At 47.5% G+C, this 19,594-nt stretch overlaps 3 non-coding genes across 3 annotated transcripts; all 3 read left to right on the plus strand.

The window, feature by feature from the left end:
* Positions 1-10,371: 10,371 nt before the first annotated feature.
* Trnak-cuu (transfer RNA lysine (anticodon CUU)) lies at positions 10,372-10,444 on the plus strand. The gene has a single exon. It is a non-coding gene; the product is annotated as a tRNA-Lys (tRNA).
* A 338-nt stretch (positions 10,445-10,782) lies between these two features.
* On the plus strand, positions 10,783-10,854 carry Trnat-agu (transfer RNA threonine (anticodon AGU)). The gene has a single exon. It is a non-coding gene; the product is annotated as a tRNA-Thr (tRNA).
* A 1,556-nt stretch (positions 10,855-12,410) lies between these two features.
* Trnak-uuu (transfer RNA lysine (anticodon UUU)) lies at positions 12,411-12,483 on the plus strand. The gene has a single exon. It is a non-coding gene; the product is annotated as a tRNA-Lys (tRNA).
* Positions 12,484-19,594: the final 7,111 nt, after the last annotated feature.

A 19,594-nucleotide genomic window follows, 5' to 3' on the forward strand; every position in this document is an offset into this window, starting at 1 on the left:
GCATGCATTAAAACAATATCTATATGAGCCCGGTACTGATATACCACTTTTGCAGGAGGTGTCGATGCCACAATTTACTCTTCCTGGGTTTGTCGGCATTGCAAATTTTTCCCTGGAAACGACCGTGGGCACCGCAGTCTTAATTAGAGAAGGGATTCCAGTTACTCAGATCGACAAATTGGAATCGGGTAGAAGGATCGGGATCACCGTTTTCGGCGTCACCATCATCAACTTGTACGCACCTTCTGGTAATACCTATACAGCGGAACGATCTACTTTTTTTCTTTCGGAAAAATCCCCGACACATTATCGTTGGTGGTGATTTTAATTGTGTCTTATCCAGGAAAGATCAGTCCCCAACTTTTAGTTATTCGTCTGAATTAAAGCGCCTCGTGACCGACCTCAAACTTAAAGATGCGTGGGAAATTAGGTACCCGACATTGGTACGCTTCACTCACATCGTCGCAAATTCCTGTAGCAGAATCGACCGGATTTATGTTTCCGATGTTATCGAGAATGATTTATTAAAAGTAGAGACGATCCCCTCCAGTTTCTCCTATCACAGTGGTGTCATCGCGTGCTTGAAATTACGTCCCCAACCCACGCGATGGTATAAAGATCAATGGAACCTGAATGTGTCTTTGTTATCGGATGTTGAGCTGGAGGAGGTGGTGCGCACTACTCACAAGTTTCGCAGCACTATAGAGTGGTGGACTCTGCAGGCAAAGCCGAAACTGCGAAAAGTTATCATGTCATTCGGAATTGAAAGGGCGGCGGAAATCAAAAAGACGATGGAATTTTATTACACAATCTTACGGGACCTGTACGATCGTGCAGACGCGACGGCCACCAGAATTGACGACATTCGGAAAATAAAGGCAAAATTAATCAGTCTGAAGAGGATGCAACTGGACGGCCTTAAGATAAAATCTAAAGTGACGTCGGTCAGAGATGATGAAGCAGCGGCTCTGTACCACCTCGTCAAACATACAAGGAACAGGAGGCGGACTTTTATTGACGCCCTGAAACTCGAGGATGGAACAACGGTTGACACACAACGAGAGATTGTCACAGCACTGCACAACTATTTTGTCAACACCTACGCATCAGTGACTCTACACGATGACTGCTATGATGGACTGTTTAGTGCCATTTCATCTACCGTAACTAGGGAAGACAATGACTCTATCTCGTTGGCCTTCAGTAATAAAGATGTTTTGGGGGTTGTCTGCAGTTCGCCGATTGGGAAATCGCCGGACCCTGATGGCTTACCAATTGAATTTTACAAGCAATATTGGCACATTATCGGGGACAAAATCACTCACGTCGTGAACGAAGTCTTGCAAGGAACGTCTGTCCCACCCTTCTTTAAGGAATGTAAAATTGTGCTTCTCCCTAAAAACAGAGGTACTAAAACTATCACCAATTTCCGGCCAATATCGTAGTTAAACTCGTATTATAAGATCGTGGCTCGCGCAATTAACATGAGACTCACGCCACTCACTGCTAAAATCATTGGCCAACAGCAGACATGCGCCTTCAGGAGAACAATTCTGCAAACGGCTGCTTTTTACCACGACGTCATTGCGTTAACGAACGCTAGTAAAATGAAATGTGGGCTGATCTTTCTTGATTTTTTTAAAGCTTTTGATCTCGTAAATCATACTTACCTTCTCGAGACTATGCAAAGATTGTGCTACTCTCGGAACACGATTGACATGATTAAAAACGCGGCCATGGGAATCACTGCAAAACTTTCTGTCAACTCACACCTGACGCGACCAATACCAATCAACCGTGGGGTTCCACAAGCGATCCCTCTGTCTATGTTGCTTTTTGTACTTTTCCTTGAACCTCTGTTACAACAGTTGCAGACGAAACTCACTGGGATTACAATTTCTGGGGTAAAAAGTGTAATCGGAGCTTATGCCGACGATGTGGGTGTGGTGATTCGCGATGTCGATGATGTCACCGTATTAGAGGCTGAACTTCGGAAATACTGTCTGGTGTCAGGGGCGCAGTTAAATGAACACAAAAGCAAATTTCTGAACCTCTGTGGCCTCCAGCATTTGCGTGTTGATTATGCTAAACAAGTCAGAGAACACAAGGCTCTGGGGATCATGTTGACGGCGTCCTCTCTACAGAAGATAGCGGCTAACTGGCGAGATGTAGCACGTAAAATAAATAAAGCCCTAATTGATAATTACCATCGCAGCCTCAACCAATTTGATCGCATTCAACTTATCAATGCCTGTATCTTATCAAAAGCCTACTACATGGCGCAGCTTCTGCCGCTCCCTGCTGTCATTGCTAGAAATATTATGTCGACGATAACAAATTTTATTTAGCGCGTGGAAATTTTTCGTGTATCTGCCAAAACTACTACACTCCACCCCCTGAACGGAGGGATGGGCTTAGTCGACATCAAGAAAAAGGCAGCGGCTCTCTATGTCACAAGGACGGTCTCTATCCTTACCAACTGCCCTTCGGGCATTACGGCGCAATTATTCTATGCTGTCAGGCCGCAAAGTCTTGACCCCCCGCTGAACATTCAGACCATCAGTTACAAGCTCAAATACATCCACGACTATTTCCTTGCATGCAGCTACATCAGCATGCAGCTACATCATCAGTATTGGCATACTGGCGACAACATGAAGGACCAAATCCAATTGTTACGAAGTGCAGTGGCATCAACTGGGATATAGTGTGGCGTAATGTCAGTTCCAGGATCCTTACTTCAGCCGCTCGAACTGCATGGTACAAAGCAATCAATGAAGTGATTAGTACAAGTGAGAGGCTACATAAAATCGGACTCAGTGATACAACTCTGTGCCATAGCCGTCAACTGGTGGATACCGTTATGCACCGTTATACCTGCGGAGAACGTGCACGAAATTGGGGTTGGCTGAGAAAAAAACTAGCTATTATTACGAGGACCACAACCACCAACATACCTTCAACTATGTTGTCTCGACCCGACGTGCGATTTTATCCGCCGTCGAAAAGTAATGTAGTTATGTGGTTGCTGGGCACCTATTCCAGCTATGTTTTTAATAAACTTGGTGGTGACGATCACTTAGAATTCAAGCTGTTTATGGACATCGAATTCGCAAAAACCTGCGGATATCCTAATCATGGCAACATTTTCGGCAATATGCTTAAATTAACATTTAATAGAATGGGTATAGGGTGAGACATGTGAGTGTAAGTGGGTGGGCCCGGGCCGCAGGACACCAGTGGTGCCGCGAAGAGGCCCCACTGCTTCTGTGACGCGTCCTGGTTCCCACCCCCGCCACTCGCAGACTCCAGTACGCCGGAAAATGAGGACAATTCTTGTGTTAGCAACGGTGCTATTTTTTTTTTCTATACTTCTCCAGAAGCAATCAGAGACAAGCAAAGAAGAGTGTTTTAGTTGTTGATTAAAAAAAAAAGCTCAGTTGGGAGAGCGTTAGACTGAAGATCTAAAGGTCCCTAGTTCGAACCCGGGTATCGGCATGCGATCTTTTTGAAGCTGACGCCTATGGAATTGCTCTGCCTTTGTGACAATGCAATTACCGCTGAGGATGTGAATTACTCCGCCCTGTAGCTGTTCTGATTGTCTAGTGCTTACAACAAGAGGGACATAGTACACACAGCCTGCAAAAAAAATAAAAATAAAAAAATAAAAGTGGCGGAGCGCTGGTCTAGTAAACCAGGGGTCGTGAGTTCGATCCTCACAGGAGGCAGACGAATTTTGGAAATCAGTTGTGCGTTGTGGCCGTATAGCAAACAGTATCTGGGATGACGAACAATTAGCGACAGGCGTTTTATTAAGAATTACTCTCAGATGTGATTAAGGTGAATGGCGCAGATAAAGCATTTGCCAAAGCGGTACACATAATGTGGGACGAGGCAGTCTGAATTATATTTTATAGATGTATTTTTCACATATCTCAGAGCCACTCGCGGTCGGCGTCGTCGTCGGCGGCGGCGGCGCCGCTGCTTCTACAGAAGTATCAAATGGCCATCGTAGCAAATGCGGCGAGGGACGCCCCGCCTTCGATTCCGAATGCACAAAATGCGTGGTCTTGTTTCCCAGTCTATATTTGGTCAGTCTCGTAAGAGGTTGAATGTAACGAATGGGTGGGAAACAGCAAGGGGCAGCGGCTGTGTAGAACGAAAACACAATTCCTCAGGGGTGTGAGCGTTTCGAGATGAGTCGTATATAAGTTATACTTGGTCGTCAGTGACCGTGTGGCCTAATGGATAAGGCGTCGGACTTCGGATCCGAAGATTGGAGGTGCGAATCCTGTCACGGTCGTTTTTTCCAGTTCTGAAAAAGAAATATACTGTTTTAGTGTAGCAATTGAGCAGTACGAAACCGTCTGAATGTTGCTGTTGACCATTTCCTGCTTGGATATGTTCTTCAGCTTGAAACACTCACAACAAGACCGGTGTTAACTAGCGAAATGGTCGGCAGAGTGCCGTCGCCGCGAGTTTTGACTGGCACTTGCACATCTAAGACAACGTCGGAAAGTAACTCGTTCGGCTTATGAATCACATCAAGTATGTGTGTTAATTTTGACGCCACCAGCTCTGCAGGTTTTCATGCTATTCGTTTACCTCTCAGAAATGATTATGAAATAAAAGTGAAGTACGTGACGAGTGTGACGTTAGGAAAACATTAGGCAGCATGGAGAGATTCTGTATGGGACCACCCAACCCAAACGAGTACTGTGTGACGTGCTACCCGGCACATATTCACCTAGGCACATAGTTCCGCCGCGGCCGCGGCCGTGTGCAGACGTGCGGTAGTGGTCGCTTCGCCTGTGCTTGGCGTCGCCCGCAGCTGTTGGTACTGTAAGTAGTACTTCAAGAAAGTGATGGAAGATGAGTTGAGACGGTACACGCTACGATTTGGATTTCCGTATGGATATGCTTGACCTCAGGTTCACGAACTCGTTGACTGGTTTTACGATCGTTTAGGACTGCGAGATGAAGAAGTTCTTGGCTTTTCATATGATTTTCTTGCGAACGCTGTGTATGTAAAATTTGTTAGTGACGATCCTTGCGTTTGTATTATGACCCTCACGGAGGGCACAGCGGATTTTGTGAATTCTAAAGGCGAAATATGCAAAGTGTCTGTTAGTCATGCTGGCCTAGGGCTACGAACCGTCCGGATATTTAATCTGCCTTTCGAAGTTAGCTTCGATAGAATTCGGCAAGCTTTGTCTCGCTACAGTAATGTCCTGCAAATTCATGCCGAGCAGTGGAGGGGTTACAGACATTTCAATGTAGATAATGGCTTTAGGAATGCGAAAATTGATTTGACGAAGCACATCCCGTCCAACGTTTTGGTGCAGGGTTTTCGAGCGGTGGTGTTGTACGAAGGACAACCGAGAACTTTCGTAATTTGTGGTTCTACCGACCATTTAAAATCTGCTTGTCCCCGTGTCCGGGCGGGTCGACGAAGAACGCAACATCGTCTTACGCCTCTCGATGGGCAAGATGACAATCGGTTGTCTTACGCCCAGACTCTGATGGAGTCGCCTGTGACACACCCGACGCTCCACCAAGCGGCTGCGGTGACCCCAGACGCCGGCGCAGTTGTTGTCAACAACTCTGCGACAACCCCCCAATGTCCCGTTCGTAGTGATGTCACCGATGCCGACAGCCACGCTGCACACCTGCAGGTTTCCACGACTGTCTGCCGTCGTGCCGACCATGCAGGACCGACTCCCGTCATTACTCCAACCATGTTCGCTGAGCTGAAACAGTTGTCGGATGGTGGCGACAGGTCGCGCGTTTCTTGCACCCCTGACGTTGCGCCCCCACACCCCTCCCTCCCGGCAGTGACCAATCTGAGGAAGGCTCTACGCACAGCCTCTTGACGGATACCAAAACCGTTTCTGACGCCGACGCACCTCCCCAAAGAACGGGGAAATCTAAGCGGGCGGCACGGAAGCAGAGTGAGGAGGAGATACGCACTCTGGAAAAGAAACTGCAGCGCACCATAAAGCAGATCCGAAAAGACGGCAGTGACCGCGGCAGCACAGATGAAATGGGTTCCGTCGCGCGCCACGTGGGGGAGGCCGATATGGACATGCATGTCGACCGTCCGAGTCCTGAGCTGATGGATACTGGCCATCAGCATACGCCATCCGAAAAGTCTTGGGCCGACGACAGTGAATAAAACGGACCCTTCCTATCCCCACCATGCAAGATTACACACTTGCCACAGTTAATTTAAATCGGATCGCATCCGATGTCAAACTTAAATGTTTGACCGACTCTCTACATGCAGCAGATATCGATATAGTTTTCTTCCAAGAAGTTGTGTCACCCAAGGTTAGAGAAATACCTGGGTATGATGCCATATTAAATCTAGGCACTGAGACGGGAACTGCGATTTTATTCAAAGCTGGCATCGCTTACCAACCTACAGCGATCTTAGAAACGGGACGCGGCATTGCCGCCCAATTACAGGATTTGCTTCTCCTGAACGTGTACGCCCCGACAGGGTCCGCTGGCAGACGGGACAGAAGTGATTTTTTTAGGGCTGAAGTTGTGCCATTATTGACAAACGTTCGTCTGAAGATCATCCTGGGTGGGGATTTTAACTGCGTTTTGCGCAAAGCAGATCAACGTCCGAATTTTAATTTTTGTCCCGAGCTACTAATGTTAACAGATGGACTGCATTTAAAAGATAGTTGGTGTCACCTTCGACCACACACGATGGGATATACCTATGTGAGCGCTGCTTCTTCCAGCCGTCTGGATAGGTTTTATGTTTCTCAAGATCTTTTAAATACCATTCGTGATTGTGAACTATGGCCGCGCAGTTTTAGTGACCACTCCGCATACCACATAACGTTAAGGCATTTGCGACAGAAGACATTTTTGGGACGCGGCACGTGGCAGCTGAATGTCTCTCTGCTAGAAGAAGCGGACTTAAGGCGTTGCCTCGTTGCCACGTGGCAGCAGTGCCTCCAGAGGCAAGCTCGGTATAGGGAGCGCATTCTTTGGTGGACGGATTTTGTTAAGCCGCGGATTCAGAAATGTCTTTGCCAGTTTGCCAGGACCAGGGCTTATTGGAGGAAACAGTCTCTAGAATTTTATTTCCTCGGTTTACGCCAGCTGTACAGCGATCCCTCCGCATTGTCCGACAACCTGATCCGCATCAAGCGTATCAAAGCAAAACTTACAGCTTTAGTTCGTGAAGCACTTGTTGGTAAACGGGTACGATCGCGCTCTTCTGATGACGTTTCCCACGAGTCCACATCGTTATTCCATATCATACGGGAAAAGAAACGTGGTAAACAAAAACTTATTGCTCATCTTACGGATGCTGGGGGGCATCTGTACAATGTGCAGGGTGCTATCAAGGCGTATGTCTTCAATTATTTTCGAGAACATTATTCCGAGTCAGATACCGATCTATCGGCGGGGGATGATTTTTAACCGACATCGCCTCCAAAGTGGATCAGGATGATAACGCTGATCTCTTGGCCAATGTCACCAACTCTGAAGTGAAGTCCATTATTGCGTGCGCTGCCAAGAACAAAGCTGCTGGCTTAGACGGCTTACCGGTCGAATTTTATTCACGGTATTGGGATGTGATCGGCGACGAATTGACCCGAATGTACAATGAATTGCTCTCGCATGCTGCCTTCCCCCCGCAGTTCACGCAAGGAATGGTTGTCCTGGTTCCTAAAACATCAAATCCGACTATGTTAAATGATTTTCGGCCCATTACGTTGTTTAACTCCGATTTCAAGATCTTGACTAGGATTATAAGCAACAGGCTTAAAGTGCTTCTTGGCAAAGTACTTGGCCCTTATCAGACGAGTTCAGTCAGTGGTCGATCTATGTTAAATGCCCTGTGTGAATATCGTGACCTGGCTTATTTAACTTGGATTACCAACACTGATTTGGCGTTACTATTTCTCGACTTCGATAAGGCGTTTGACAGAATTAATCACGGATTTTTATTGCGCACAATGAGTAAAATGGGATTCAGTCAGCGTTTTCGACAGCTTATTAAGAAATGTATCTGCGGAACGTCTTCACGCGTGAAGGTTAACGGCCAGTTAACCGCCCCTGTGCCTATACGACAAGCAGTACGACAAGGGTGCCCCCTTTCCATGACTTTATTCTCGATTGCTATTGAGCCACTTCTTAAAAAGTTTTACATAACTTTACATGGGTTGCAAACGTTAAACAACAAAACGGTCTGCCACGCCTATGCCGCCGATATCAGTGTGATTATTACTACCACCGAAGAGCTGGGGTCAGTTCGTCGGATTGTCCATCAGTACTCTGTCGCTTGTGGCGCCAGACTTAATGAGCGAAAGTCCAAAATCATGCCGTTGGGTCGTAATCCGAACTCCATCGATATTTCTTGGTTGGAGAAGACCGAACATCTGTGGCATTTAGGCCTGGTTATATCACCACATCCCCAGGCAATGCTCAACGCGAATTGGGAACGCAAGCTTACCATCTTACGTGCGGTGATCAAAGAACATAACATGCGGTCTTTAGACCGGATGCAGAGGGCACAGTTTATTAATAGTTACGTTTTCAGTAAGCTCTATCATACTGCCGCTGTTTTACCAATCCCAACAGCCATTGCGAAAAAATTTTTAGCACTTGCTTGCTGGTATGTCTGGAGAGGGAACATCTTTAAAGTTTCCTTTAAAGCTACCTCGTTACTTCGTTCCAGAGGTGGCTTAGGCGTCAAAGACGTTGAATCCCAATGTGTGGCTACTTTTTTAACTCGTACTTCCCGCATACTACACAGTAACCAAAATAGCCTTACGGAACAGCTTTTCAAGACCTTACGTCCAAAGGAGTTGTCTGCGCCAACGTATGTGGGACACATTCATCCTGAGCTCAGCTATGTCTGGCGATATTATGTGGAGCTCAGCTATGTTCAGGATAACCCGCATCCGTTCCACACGGCGGAGATCTATCGTGCTCTTACTAAACGGCAGCTGAATAACCCAATTGAGAAGAAACATTTAGGCATGAACTATAGAAATATATGGAAGAACATTAGTTATCCGTTCCTTCGTTCCAGAGTTGGATCTGTTTGGTATGACGCTGTCAATAAGGTGATTCCCACTGGAGAGAAATTGCACAAAATCAAGCTGCGGCCCACCCCGTTTTGTGCCAAGTGTAACCTAGTGGAAACCCTGCCGCATCTCTTCCACTGCAGGGATCAAACACAGATATGGCAGTGGACACGAAAGAAACTCGCTGTCATTAATAGGACGTCGGATACTTCCATTCAACTTCAAGACGCGCTCCGACCGGACTGGCAGCTTTATCCTCAATCTAAGAATAATAGTTATGTCTGGCTCATAGGCCAGTTCGTCTATTACATGCTCGTCCATACAACGGCAACGCTACACGATTATCAGATGTACCTCATAGAAGAGTACTATGCGATTAAGAAATTGCGAGAGTATAAAGACCAGTTCCAATATTTTCTCACTATTGCTTTAAGAGATGGAAGAATTTAAGTTTCTAAATACATTGGGCGGAGTTTTTCTTTTTTTTTCACTACTTTGTTATTATTGTTATTGTTTCCATGGATTGGTCTGCTCCGCACCGTCAGATGTGGGTGATTTGCATCATGGATCAATAGACGGTACAGAGTACATCGTGCACTCGGCCTCGAACATTTAATTGTATTTTGGTGTTCCTTTTCGTTTTGCAATGAAAGCACTTTACCTTTGGTTCCGCAGTGCGACACCCAGAAGAGGATCCTCATTTGTTTACTTTCATTTCGCATTATCTTTCATCAAAGCTGCACAAAGATTTAGTAAGAACCAGAAGTTTTCTGCAGCTTCTATTATTCCTATCAAGAGGACTTATAATACGGGAAATGGTTGTTTGGCATGTCCCTGCTCTATGGTGCCCCCACGTTACCAGCGCGCATCTTCAAACGCATAGCATGCTCAATGTTTTGAGAAGCAGAAATCCACAATCAACCATCTGGCAACAGAATTCACCATACCAATAAACGACATGGAAACTGGGAAAATTATTTGTACGCGAAGACCAACTTAGAGTATCTGCTGTGCTGGATTTCATAGTGTGCTGCGTAATCCTAAGACCATACATGGATTTATTTTAACATTCTGTTTATATGTATAAAAACACTGGCGCACATGATGCCACTTTGAAAATTAATACAAAAATGAATAATACACAAATAGCCATAACATAAAATCACAAAACCATGCGAATGAGTGCGGGGTATGGCGGTGACATCGTGGCCAGGCCTCAGGATGCGACGCCTGCCCGCCTTGCCGCCGACTGCCTAGCGCTGAGATGCATAAAAAAAATAAACAATAAAAAAATTAAAAAAATTTTTAAAAGGCAGCCCGGCTAGCTCAGTCGCTTGAGCATGATACTCTTAATCTCAAGGTCGTGGGTTCGGGCCCCACGCTGGGCGGAACGGAATTTTGTTCCGCTGCAGATGTAAATCACCGTGTTTCTGATTAAAGTGATGTAATGGAAATAGCAACTTTAAACTTTGCCTAGGTCTCCGTCAGTCGCAAGGAAACTGTATTTGAAGGTGAAGGTGATTTTGTAGACATGTGTGAAAGACATGTTCTGAAATGCAAGTGTTGTTGTTTGGAGAGCACATCGGTTACGTGTCACATGTGTAGCCAAGCAGTAATGGGTCGCCAAAGCTGCAAATATTAGTCGGTGATACGAAGTGTTGTCAGCTGAAGACTGATGATCCAGACCACCGTAAGAACGAAGTACGCAACAGAACAGCTAGGCCGCGCCTCTTTAGCTCAGTGGCAGAGTACTGGTCTAGTAAACCAGGGGTCGTGAGTTCGATCCTCACAGGAGGCCGACGAATTTTCGAAATCAGTTGCGCGTCGTGACCGTATAGCAAACAGTATCTGGGATGACGAACAATTAGCGACAGGCGTTTTATTAAGAATTACTTTCAGATGTGATTAAGGCGAATAGCGCAGATAAAGCATTTGCCAAAGCGGTACAGCATAAGGTGGGACGAGGCAGTCTGAATTATATCTTATAGATGTATTTTTCAGATATCTCAGAGCCTCTCGCGGCCGTCGTCGCCGCCGCTTCTGCAGAAGTAGCAAATAGCCATTGTAGCAAATGCGGCGAGAGACGCCCCGCCTTCGATTCCGAATGCACAAAGAGTGTGGTCTTGTTTCCCAGTCTATATTTGGTCGTTCTCGTAAGAGGTTGAATGTAACGAATGGGTGGGAAAGAGCAAGGGGCAGCGGCTGTGTAGAACGTAAGAACAATTCCTCAGGGGTGTGAGCGTTTCGAGATGAGTCGTATATAAGTTATACTTGGTCGTCAGTGACCGTGTGGCCTAATGGATAAGGCGTCGGACTTCGATTCCGAAAATTGCACTTTCGAATCCTGTCACGGTTGTGTTTTTCCAGTTCTGAAAAAGAAACATACCGTTTTAGTGTAGGAATTGTGCTCTACAAAAACCGTCTGAATGTTGCTGTTGACCATTTCCTGCTTGGAGATGCTCTTGAGCTTAAAACACACACAACAAGACCGATGTTAACTAGCGAAATGGTCTTGCCAGCACGGTAACTCAGCGTGTTCGCTCAGTGTTAGCTGCCCTCTGTACTAAAAAAACAACTGAGTTAAGGGATCAACGACGAACTGAAACGGACGTCTTACGACGTCCGCCACTAGCAGATGAAACGAACAATGTGACATTTTTGCCGGCACGTTAGCTCAGAGTGTTCGGTCAGAGGGTTACGTACCCTCTGTCATAAAAAAAAAAAAACAAAAAAAAAAACTGAATTGATCGATCATCAATGAACTTCATCGGATGTCTTACAACGTCCGCCCCGAGCAGATACAACAAAGAAAAGCGCACAAAATGAGATTTTTTTTAAAAAAAAGGATAAGGCGTCGGACTTCGGATCCGAAGACTGCAGGTTTGAATTCTGTCACGGTCGTGTTTTTTCCAGTTCTGAAATAGAAACATACCGTTTTAGAGTAGCAATTGAGCAGTACGAAACCGTCTGAATGTTGCTGTTGACCATTTCCTGCTTGGAGATGTTCTTCAGCTTGAAACACACACAACAAGACCGGTGTTAACTAGCGAAATGATCGGCAGAGTACCGTCGCCGCGAGTTTTGACTGGCACTTGTACATCTAAGACAACGTCGGAAAGTAACTCGTTCGGCTTATGAGTCACATCCAGTATGTGTGTTAATTTTGACGCCACTAGCTCTGCAGGTTTTCATGCAATTCCTTTACCTCTCAGAAATGATTATGGAATAAAAGTGAAGTACGTGACGAGTGTGACGTTAGGAACACATTAGGCAGCATGGAGAGATTCTGTATGGGACCACCCAACCCAAACGAGTACTGTGTGACGTGGTACCCGGCATATATTCACAGAGGCAGCCCGGCTAGCTCAGTCGCTAGAGCATGAGACTTTTAATCTCAGGGTCGTGGGTTCGAGCCCCACGCTGGGCGGAACGGAATTTGGTTCCGCTGCAGATGTAAATTACCGTTTTTCTGATTAACGTGATTTAATGGAAATAGCAACTTTAAACTTTGCCTAAGTCTCCGTCAGTCGCAAGGAAACTGTATTTGTAGGTGAAGGTGATTTTGTAGACATGTTTGAAAGACATGTTCTGAAATGGAAGTGGTGTTGGTTGGAGATCACAGCGGTTACGTGTCAGATGTGTAGCCAAGCAGTAATGGGTAGCCATAGCTGCAAATATTAGTCGGCAATATGAAGTGTTGTCAGCTGAAGACTGATTATCCAGACGACCGTAAGGACGAAGTACGCAAAAGTACCGCTAGGCCGCGCATCTTTACCTCAGTGGATTGATTTTCCCTTTTCCTTTCACTTCTTTTTCTGTTACCACAAGGCAATGGAGCCGCGATAATTTTCAGTTATAATCTCCTTCATATAGATGATTGTATATTAAAAAAAAAGTGGCAGAGCACTGGTGTGGTAAACCAGAGGTCGTGAGTTCAATCCTCAGAGGAGGGGAAAAAAAAGATAAAAAGAAAAATAAGTGGCTAGGATACCTGGCTCCCACCCAAGAGGCCCGGGTTCGATTCCAGGTACCGGAAATGCGCGTTATAGAAAATGGGTAAGGCATCGGTCTCCTAAACTGGGGATTGTGGGTTCGAGTCCCACCAGAGGTACACGTTTTACTCGCTGGGGCAATATCACTCTCCCCACATCAAAAAAAAAAAAAAAAAAAAAAAAAAGAAGTTACAGAGCACTGGTCTAGTAAACCAGGGGTCATGAGTTCGATTCTCACAGGAGGCAGACGAATTTTGGAAATCAGTTGCGCGTCGTGGCCGTATAGCAAACAGTAACTGGGATGACGAACATTTAGCGACAGGCGTTTTATTAAGAATTACTCTCAGATGTGATTAAGGCGAATGGAGCAGATAAAGCATTTGTCAAAGCGGTACAGCATAATGTGGGACGAGGCAGTAGATGTATTTTTCATATATCTCAGAGTCTCTCTCGGTCGTCGTCGTCGCCGCCGCTTCTGCAGAAGTAGCAAATGGCCATCGTAGCAAATGCGGCGAGAGACGCCCTGTCTTCGATTGCGAATGCACAAAGTGTGTGGTTTTGTTTCCCAGTCTATATTTGGTCGGTCTCGTAAGAGGTTGAATGTGACGAAAGGGTGGGAAACAGCAAGGGGCAGCGTCTGTGTAGAACGAAAACACAATTCCTCCGGGGTGTGAACGTTTCGAGATGAGTCGTATATAAGTTATACATGGTCGTCAGTGACCGTGTGGCCTAATGGTCAGTCTGCTTTCCGCAGCGCTGCGGCGAGGACGTCTTGTTTACGTCCCGTCCGCGTGGTCGCGAGTGCTCGTACTTGTTTACTACTGCGTTGTCACTACCGACGCACCATGGCACATTCATACAGACAAACCACCATCAAGATCAGTTTTCAACCCGATCATGCACGACCGCGAGCTTTTGAAGTGGAACGTTTCTTACGTGACGACGTTAAAATTGACCCGCGAGACATAATTGGTATCCATCTCTCTATCACGACCAGTGTTGTCTACGTCAAGCTAGTAAATGACGAGGTGTGCAACAGAATCGTGTGCGCACATGCGAACGGTCTTAAATTCAAACATTCTGATGGCCATATTTTGGCGGTCTCTATCGATCACGCGGGGCTTGGCCTACGTACGATACGCGTCTTCGAACTCCCTTTTGAAGTACCACCGGACGTATTCGGCGCGGCTTTCCAGCCCTACGGCGGAGTGATCAGCCATATGGCAGAAAAATGGACCACCTTTACAACGTACCCCGTTAAGAACGGGGTACGACAGATTAAAATTGAATTGACCAAACATGTACCGTCCTATCTTGTCATCGGCGGATGTAGGGCGATCATTATGTATGACGGTCAGCCACGCACTTGCTCTGGTTGTGGTCAAGTAGGGCACGTCCGTTCGGATTGTCCCCGACGACGGCTTACTCAAATCCCGACAGGTGAATCTATGACTCCTTCTACGGTGACGACCCTTCCTCTCAATTACGCCGAAGTTACACGGGAAGCAACCTTTACCGATACTGACGACATTAGTCCGATAGCCGCCCCCGACGGCGAGAACATAATGGCCTCTACAGTACAGGATCCGGTTTCTACAACGGCACCCCCACCTGAAGATAATCGCCGACCGACCATGCAAGAAGGCGTGGATGCCAGGATGGACATTGACCCACGGGTTGTGCCGACAGCGGCTTTTCTTCCAGACACCGGAGCAGCTGAAGAAATCCACCCACATTCAGATACTGAAGCACACGACCGTAAACAGCGTTCCCCGCGAAAACACAAGAGACGGCGGCGTGCTCCATCGGACGAGTGTTTGCAGCGATCGTGTGACATGGACAGTGGAAATTCCGACGACGGTACCGGCGGTACAGAGCCCGCTGTAACTTCAAACTCAACAGATCGCCGTGGTGACGGCTTCAGCCCCTCCGACCCCACAGAACAGCAGGATAACAAGCAGGCAGCCGCTGCCGATTCCCAGCCAGAAGAGCCGATGGAGTCAGCGCCGAGTGCCGCAGCAGCCACTAACAGCCACCAACAGCCGATGGTATTTCATGGCGACTGGGCAGACGACTGTGTGGCACACTCCTTGCCCATCGTGTCGGACGACACGGGGGGAAATTTATCCCACCAGTGCTGACCCTTTCCCGCCATCAGTTAGAGTGACGAGACAGCCTTACAGGGGTACTGATGGCCAACACGGATGCTGTGGATAGACCTCAAACTTATCGCATTGCAACTATAAACATCAACACTATACGGACGCGCGCTAAGTTATCCTTGCTTCAGGATATGTTGAACTCTGCTTCCATCGACATAGCCCTCCTCCAGGAAGTGTACGTCAACGACTTCCCAGGCATGTACGGTTACGATGCTTGCGTCTCTCCAGCTTCCCCAACATGCATCGGTGTCGCTGTACTTCTTCGGGAAGGGATAGTGGCGGACGATATGATGTTTCTGCCTGGGGCAAGAGGAATGGCACTCACAGTACTGGGTGTCCGCCTTATCAATATCTACGCACCTTCCGGGACGGACAAACGTCGCGAACGTTCACGATTCTTTGCGGAAGACGTCGCCCCGCTCTTCCAAGGCCCCCACGACCGTCTGTTGTTTGGAGGTGACTACAATTGCGTACTGGCACCCAGAGACCAACTACCAAATCATAATCCGTGCCCGGAACTCGAGACGCTAATTCGAGACCTGCAGATGGTGGACACTTGGGAACATCTTCACGGCCACCGACCGGGATTCACGCACTTCACGAGTCACTCTTCCAGTCGTATCGACAGGATTTATGTCTTACGCTCTCTCGCCGCTGGAACACAGGATGTGGAACTGTGGCCTGCAGCATTCTCGGACCACTCAGCTTACATTTGTGCCGTCACCCTGCGGCGGCAACAAATGTGGAGAAGCCGCAGCCCGTGGAAATTAAAAATCGCTCACCTGTCGTACCCGGATTGCCGCCAAGCCGTTGAGGATACGTGGCATTCGTGTGAAAATCGCCTCCGTGCGTATCACACAACGATCCGCTGGTGGTTGGACTGCGCCAAACCGGCACTGAGGCGAACGTTGATAACCTACGGTCGCGACCATGCTACTTGGCGAAGACATACACTCGACTTTTACTTCCGGGTCTTGCGCACCTGCGATGCTATGGCGCCGTCTCCGGAACGACAAAGGGCGGTCCACCGTGCCAAGGCTCAGATCCTCGCTCATATGCGACGCCACCTAGAGGGGGTAGTCATCCGCTCGAGGACGCAGGATCGGATACCTAGCGAACGCCCGTCAATGTTCCACGTCCTTCGTGAACGTAAACGACGCCAACGAGCGCTGATACGCTTCATCGATACGGAGGACGGTCATCGCCTCACCACGCAACAAGACATAAACACAGCGTTCTACAATCATCATGCCCAGCTCTATTCCGCTCAGACCCGTGATCCGACAGCACTGGAGGACGTCTCTCAGACGATTTACGGCACCGTCACCCCGGTAATAAAAGCGGCCTTGATGGAAGAAATTACAGAAGAAGAAGTGATCAACGCCATTAGAAAAGGAGCTGTCAACAAGTCTCCGGGTCCTGATGGCCTCCCCTTGGAATTTTATCGGACTTTTCAATATTTATTAGCCTCCCGATGGACGGACATCTGTCGCGAACTACTATCCCCGGACGTGCCGCTCCCTGCGGCCCTTGCGGAAGGGATGATTATTCCTATTCACAAACCGTCTGGTGGCTGACGACTGCAGGACTACCGCCCGTTGACGCTATTGAACTGCGACTTTAAGATCTTTTCTCGACTGTTGGCGGCGCGGATACGCCAGACCCTACGCAATGTTATCTCACCCGATCAGACATAATTGGGAGGCGACAATAATATTCAAACGGCACTCAGCGAATATCGTGACTTGATCTCACTGGCGAGGGCATGTCGTCTGAAGGGTGCACTGGCGGCCATCGATTTTAGTCAAGCTTTCGACCGAGTGGACCACAACTATTTGGAAGCGGTCCTCCAACATATGCGGTACCCACAGCCATTCGTCACTGTCGTCATGCGACTACTCCGTGGCGTGACGTCCAAGGTGATCGTCAACGGCCGACCTTCGCAGCCCCTCACAATTTCTCGATCGATACGCCAAGGCTGCCCTCTGTCCACTTTACTTTACGCTGTGGCCATGGAACCTCTCCTCTGCAGCCTGCGCCAACGACTAACGGGTATGACGTTACGAGGCCACACTTTCCGATGTAAAGCGTACACTGACGACCTGCTGATTGTCATCCGCAACGGTGACGACACCGCTAGCGCACTAACTTGGATAGCGAAATATGGCATGGCCACTGGTAGTCGTATCAACGCAAAATCTGTGGCGATGAACATCGGGGTCGGATTGTCTGAGAACAGTGTCACCCCCTTACAGCTCAGTGATAGTTTGAAATGTCTCGGCATTGATTTTACAGACGATATACGACGGACTGCTGCTCACAACTTTCGACGGCTTTTACGAAATGTTCGGACTGGAATTGCCAACAACCGCCTACGAGCCCTGGATATCGTCCAACGGTCTCAGTATGTCAACACACATTTAGCGTCACACATTCCGCACTACGCCCAGATATTACCTATACCGGTGATGTTAGCTCGCCGTATACTTGCGGCTTTTGGGTCCTTCGTGAGTTCTAGAATGCTTTTCAAGATCAAATGTGAGACTCTCACCCTTCCCCCGGATCGGGGAGGGCTTGGCCTTTATCACGTTTATGACAGAGCGGTTGCCCTATTTGTGAGCACATTAGTCAAACTATGGCACCGCCGTCCGGACAGTCTGACCAGTTTGTCAATAGAAGAACTAGCACCGCCCTCCCTGTTGCCGCCTGTGCCGATACACCACGTCCCCTCTTCGCTCTTCTACATCGGTGTCTTTTACCTCGAACTCAGTTACGTTCGACTTGCCTTACCAGCGACTCAACTGGCGTCGGCAAAGACGGTTTGTAGGGTCCTGCAACGTGGACGACCCGACAACGTAGTGGAGAGGAAGCACCCGAACGTCAACTGGAGGGTAGTGTGGAGGACAATTCACCACGTAACACTAGACACTGACGTCACGGCGATGTGGTATATCACTGTCAACGGTAAGCAGGTGACCAGATCAAGGCTACATGCGAACCACATGGTAGACTCACCCACGTGCACGAGCTGTGGCGTTCAAGACAACGATGAACACCGTCTTAGCTGTGGCGAGTCTACAGCAGTGTGGCACTTAGTGAGGCAAATGTCAGCATACTTCCTTCCGGTAACGCCAAATCAGATCGCCCCTAAGACTACCTTATACCCGGATGAAACGTATTACCCACGGACTAAAACTAATGCAATGACGTGGCTTCGTGGACATGCAGTGCATTATTTGTTTCAAGACGGCACTAAGGACACTTTAGACTTTTGGAACTATTTGCGGGAACGACATTGCAAGATCCTCCGTAACCCAAAGTAGCGACAATATTTTTCCAATTTTTTGTGGAGTGCGTTCCACGACCCTCCACGTAGCTGGAACGTCACGGGTAAGAGAAGCTAAAATTACAATACGATAATAGAACACTACACGGTACAACGTGGGATCTACTTTCATCATTACGAGAAGTCATACCTGGATGATACAGCAGATGGAGAGTTTCGTTGTGAACTCTCACACTCTGTAGCAGTATTTGTCCCGTTTCCTCTTTTTGTCCCCGGTGCGAAAAGGTCTTCGCAGTTTTAGTTATACCATCCGGTGCAAGATGTAGCACTGGTTAATGGTGGTATGGATTCCACCCTTCAGTTTTGTTTCATGGTTTCCTTAGCCCCGCACTTTGCTCTATTTATTTATGCCTTTTTCTACAACTATTAGCATGGTTTTAGTTACGTGCGTCCCCAACTCGACGCAAGGAGTGCACTTACTAGTTTTCTGTTCCTAACTGTTAAAAAAAATTAAAAATAAATAAATGAATAAATAAAAAAATCACAATAATACACCAACTGTATCCTTTGTACCACATCACATCCCCAGGATGGGAGGGGGCAGGCATCGTGGACAGGCCTTGGGTCGCGGCCCCTGCCCACCTTGCCTCCGCCAGCCCCCTCCCTGCTCCATCAAAAAAATAAATAAATAAATAAATAAATATAAATAAAAATAAATAAAAAAATAAAATGGATAAGGCGTCGGACTTGAAGGTTCGAATCCTGTCACGGTCGTGTTTTTCCAGTTCTGAAAAAGAAACATACCGTTTTAGTGTAGCAATTGAGCAGTACGAAACCGTCTGAATGTTGCTGTTGACCATTTCCTGCTTGGAGATGCTCTTGAGCTTGAAACACACACAACAACACCGGTGTTAACTAGCGAAATGGTGTCGACAGCACGGTAGCTCAGCGTGTCCGGTCACAGTGTTAGCTGCCCTCTGCAATAAAAAAAAACTGAGTTAATGGATCAACGACGAACTGAAATGGACGTCTTACGACGTGCACAACGAGCAGATGAAACGAACAATACGATATTTTTGCCTGCACGGTAGCTCAGCG

This window comes from Schistocerca gregaria, chromosome 6 (assembly GCF_023897955.1).
Source record: "Schistocerca gregaria isolate iqSchGreg1 chromosome 6, iqSchGreg1.2, whole genome shotgun sequence".
NCBI lineage: Eukaryota > Metazoa > Arthropoda > Insecta > Orthoptera > Acrididae > Schistocerca > Schistocerca gregaria.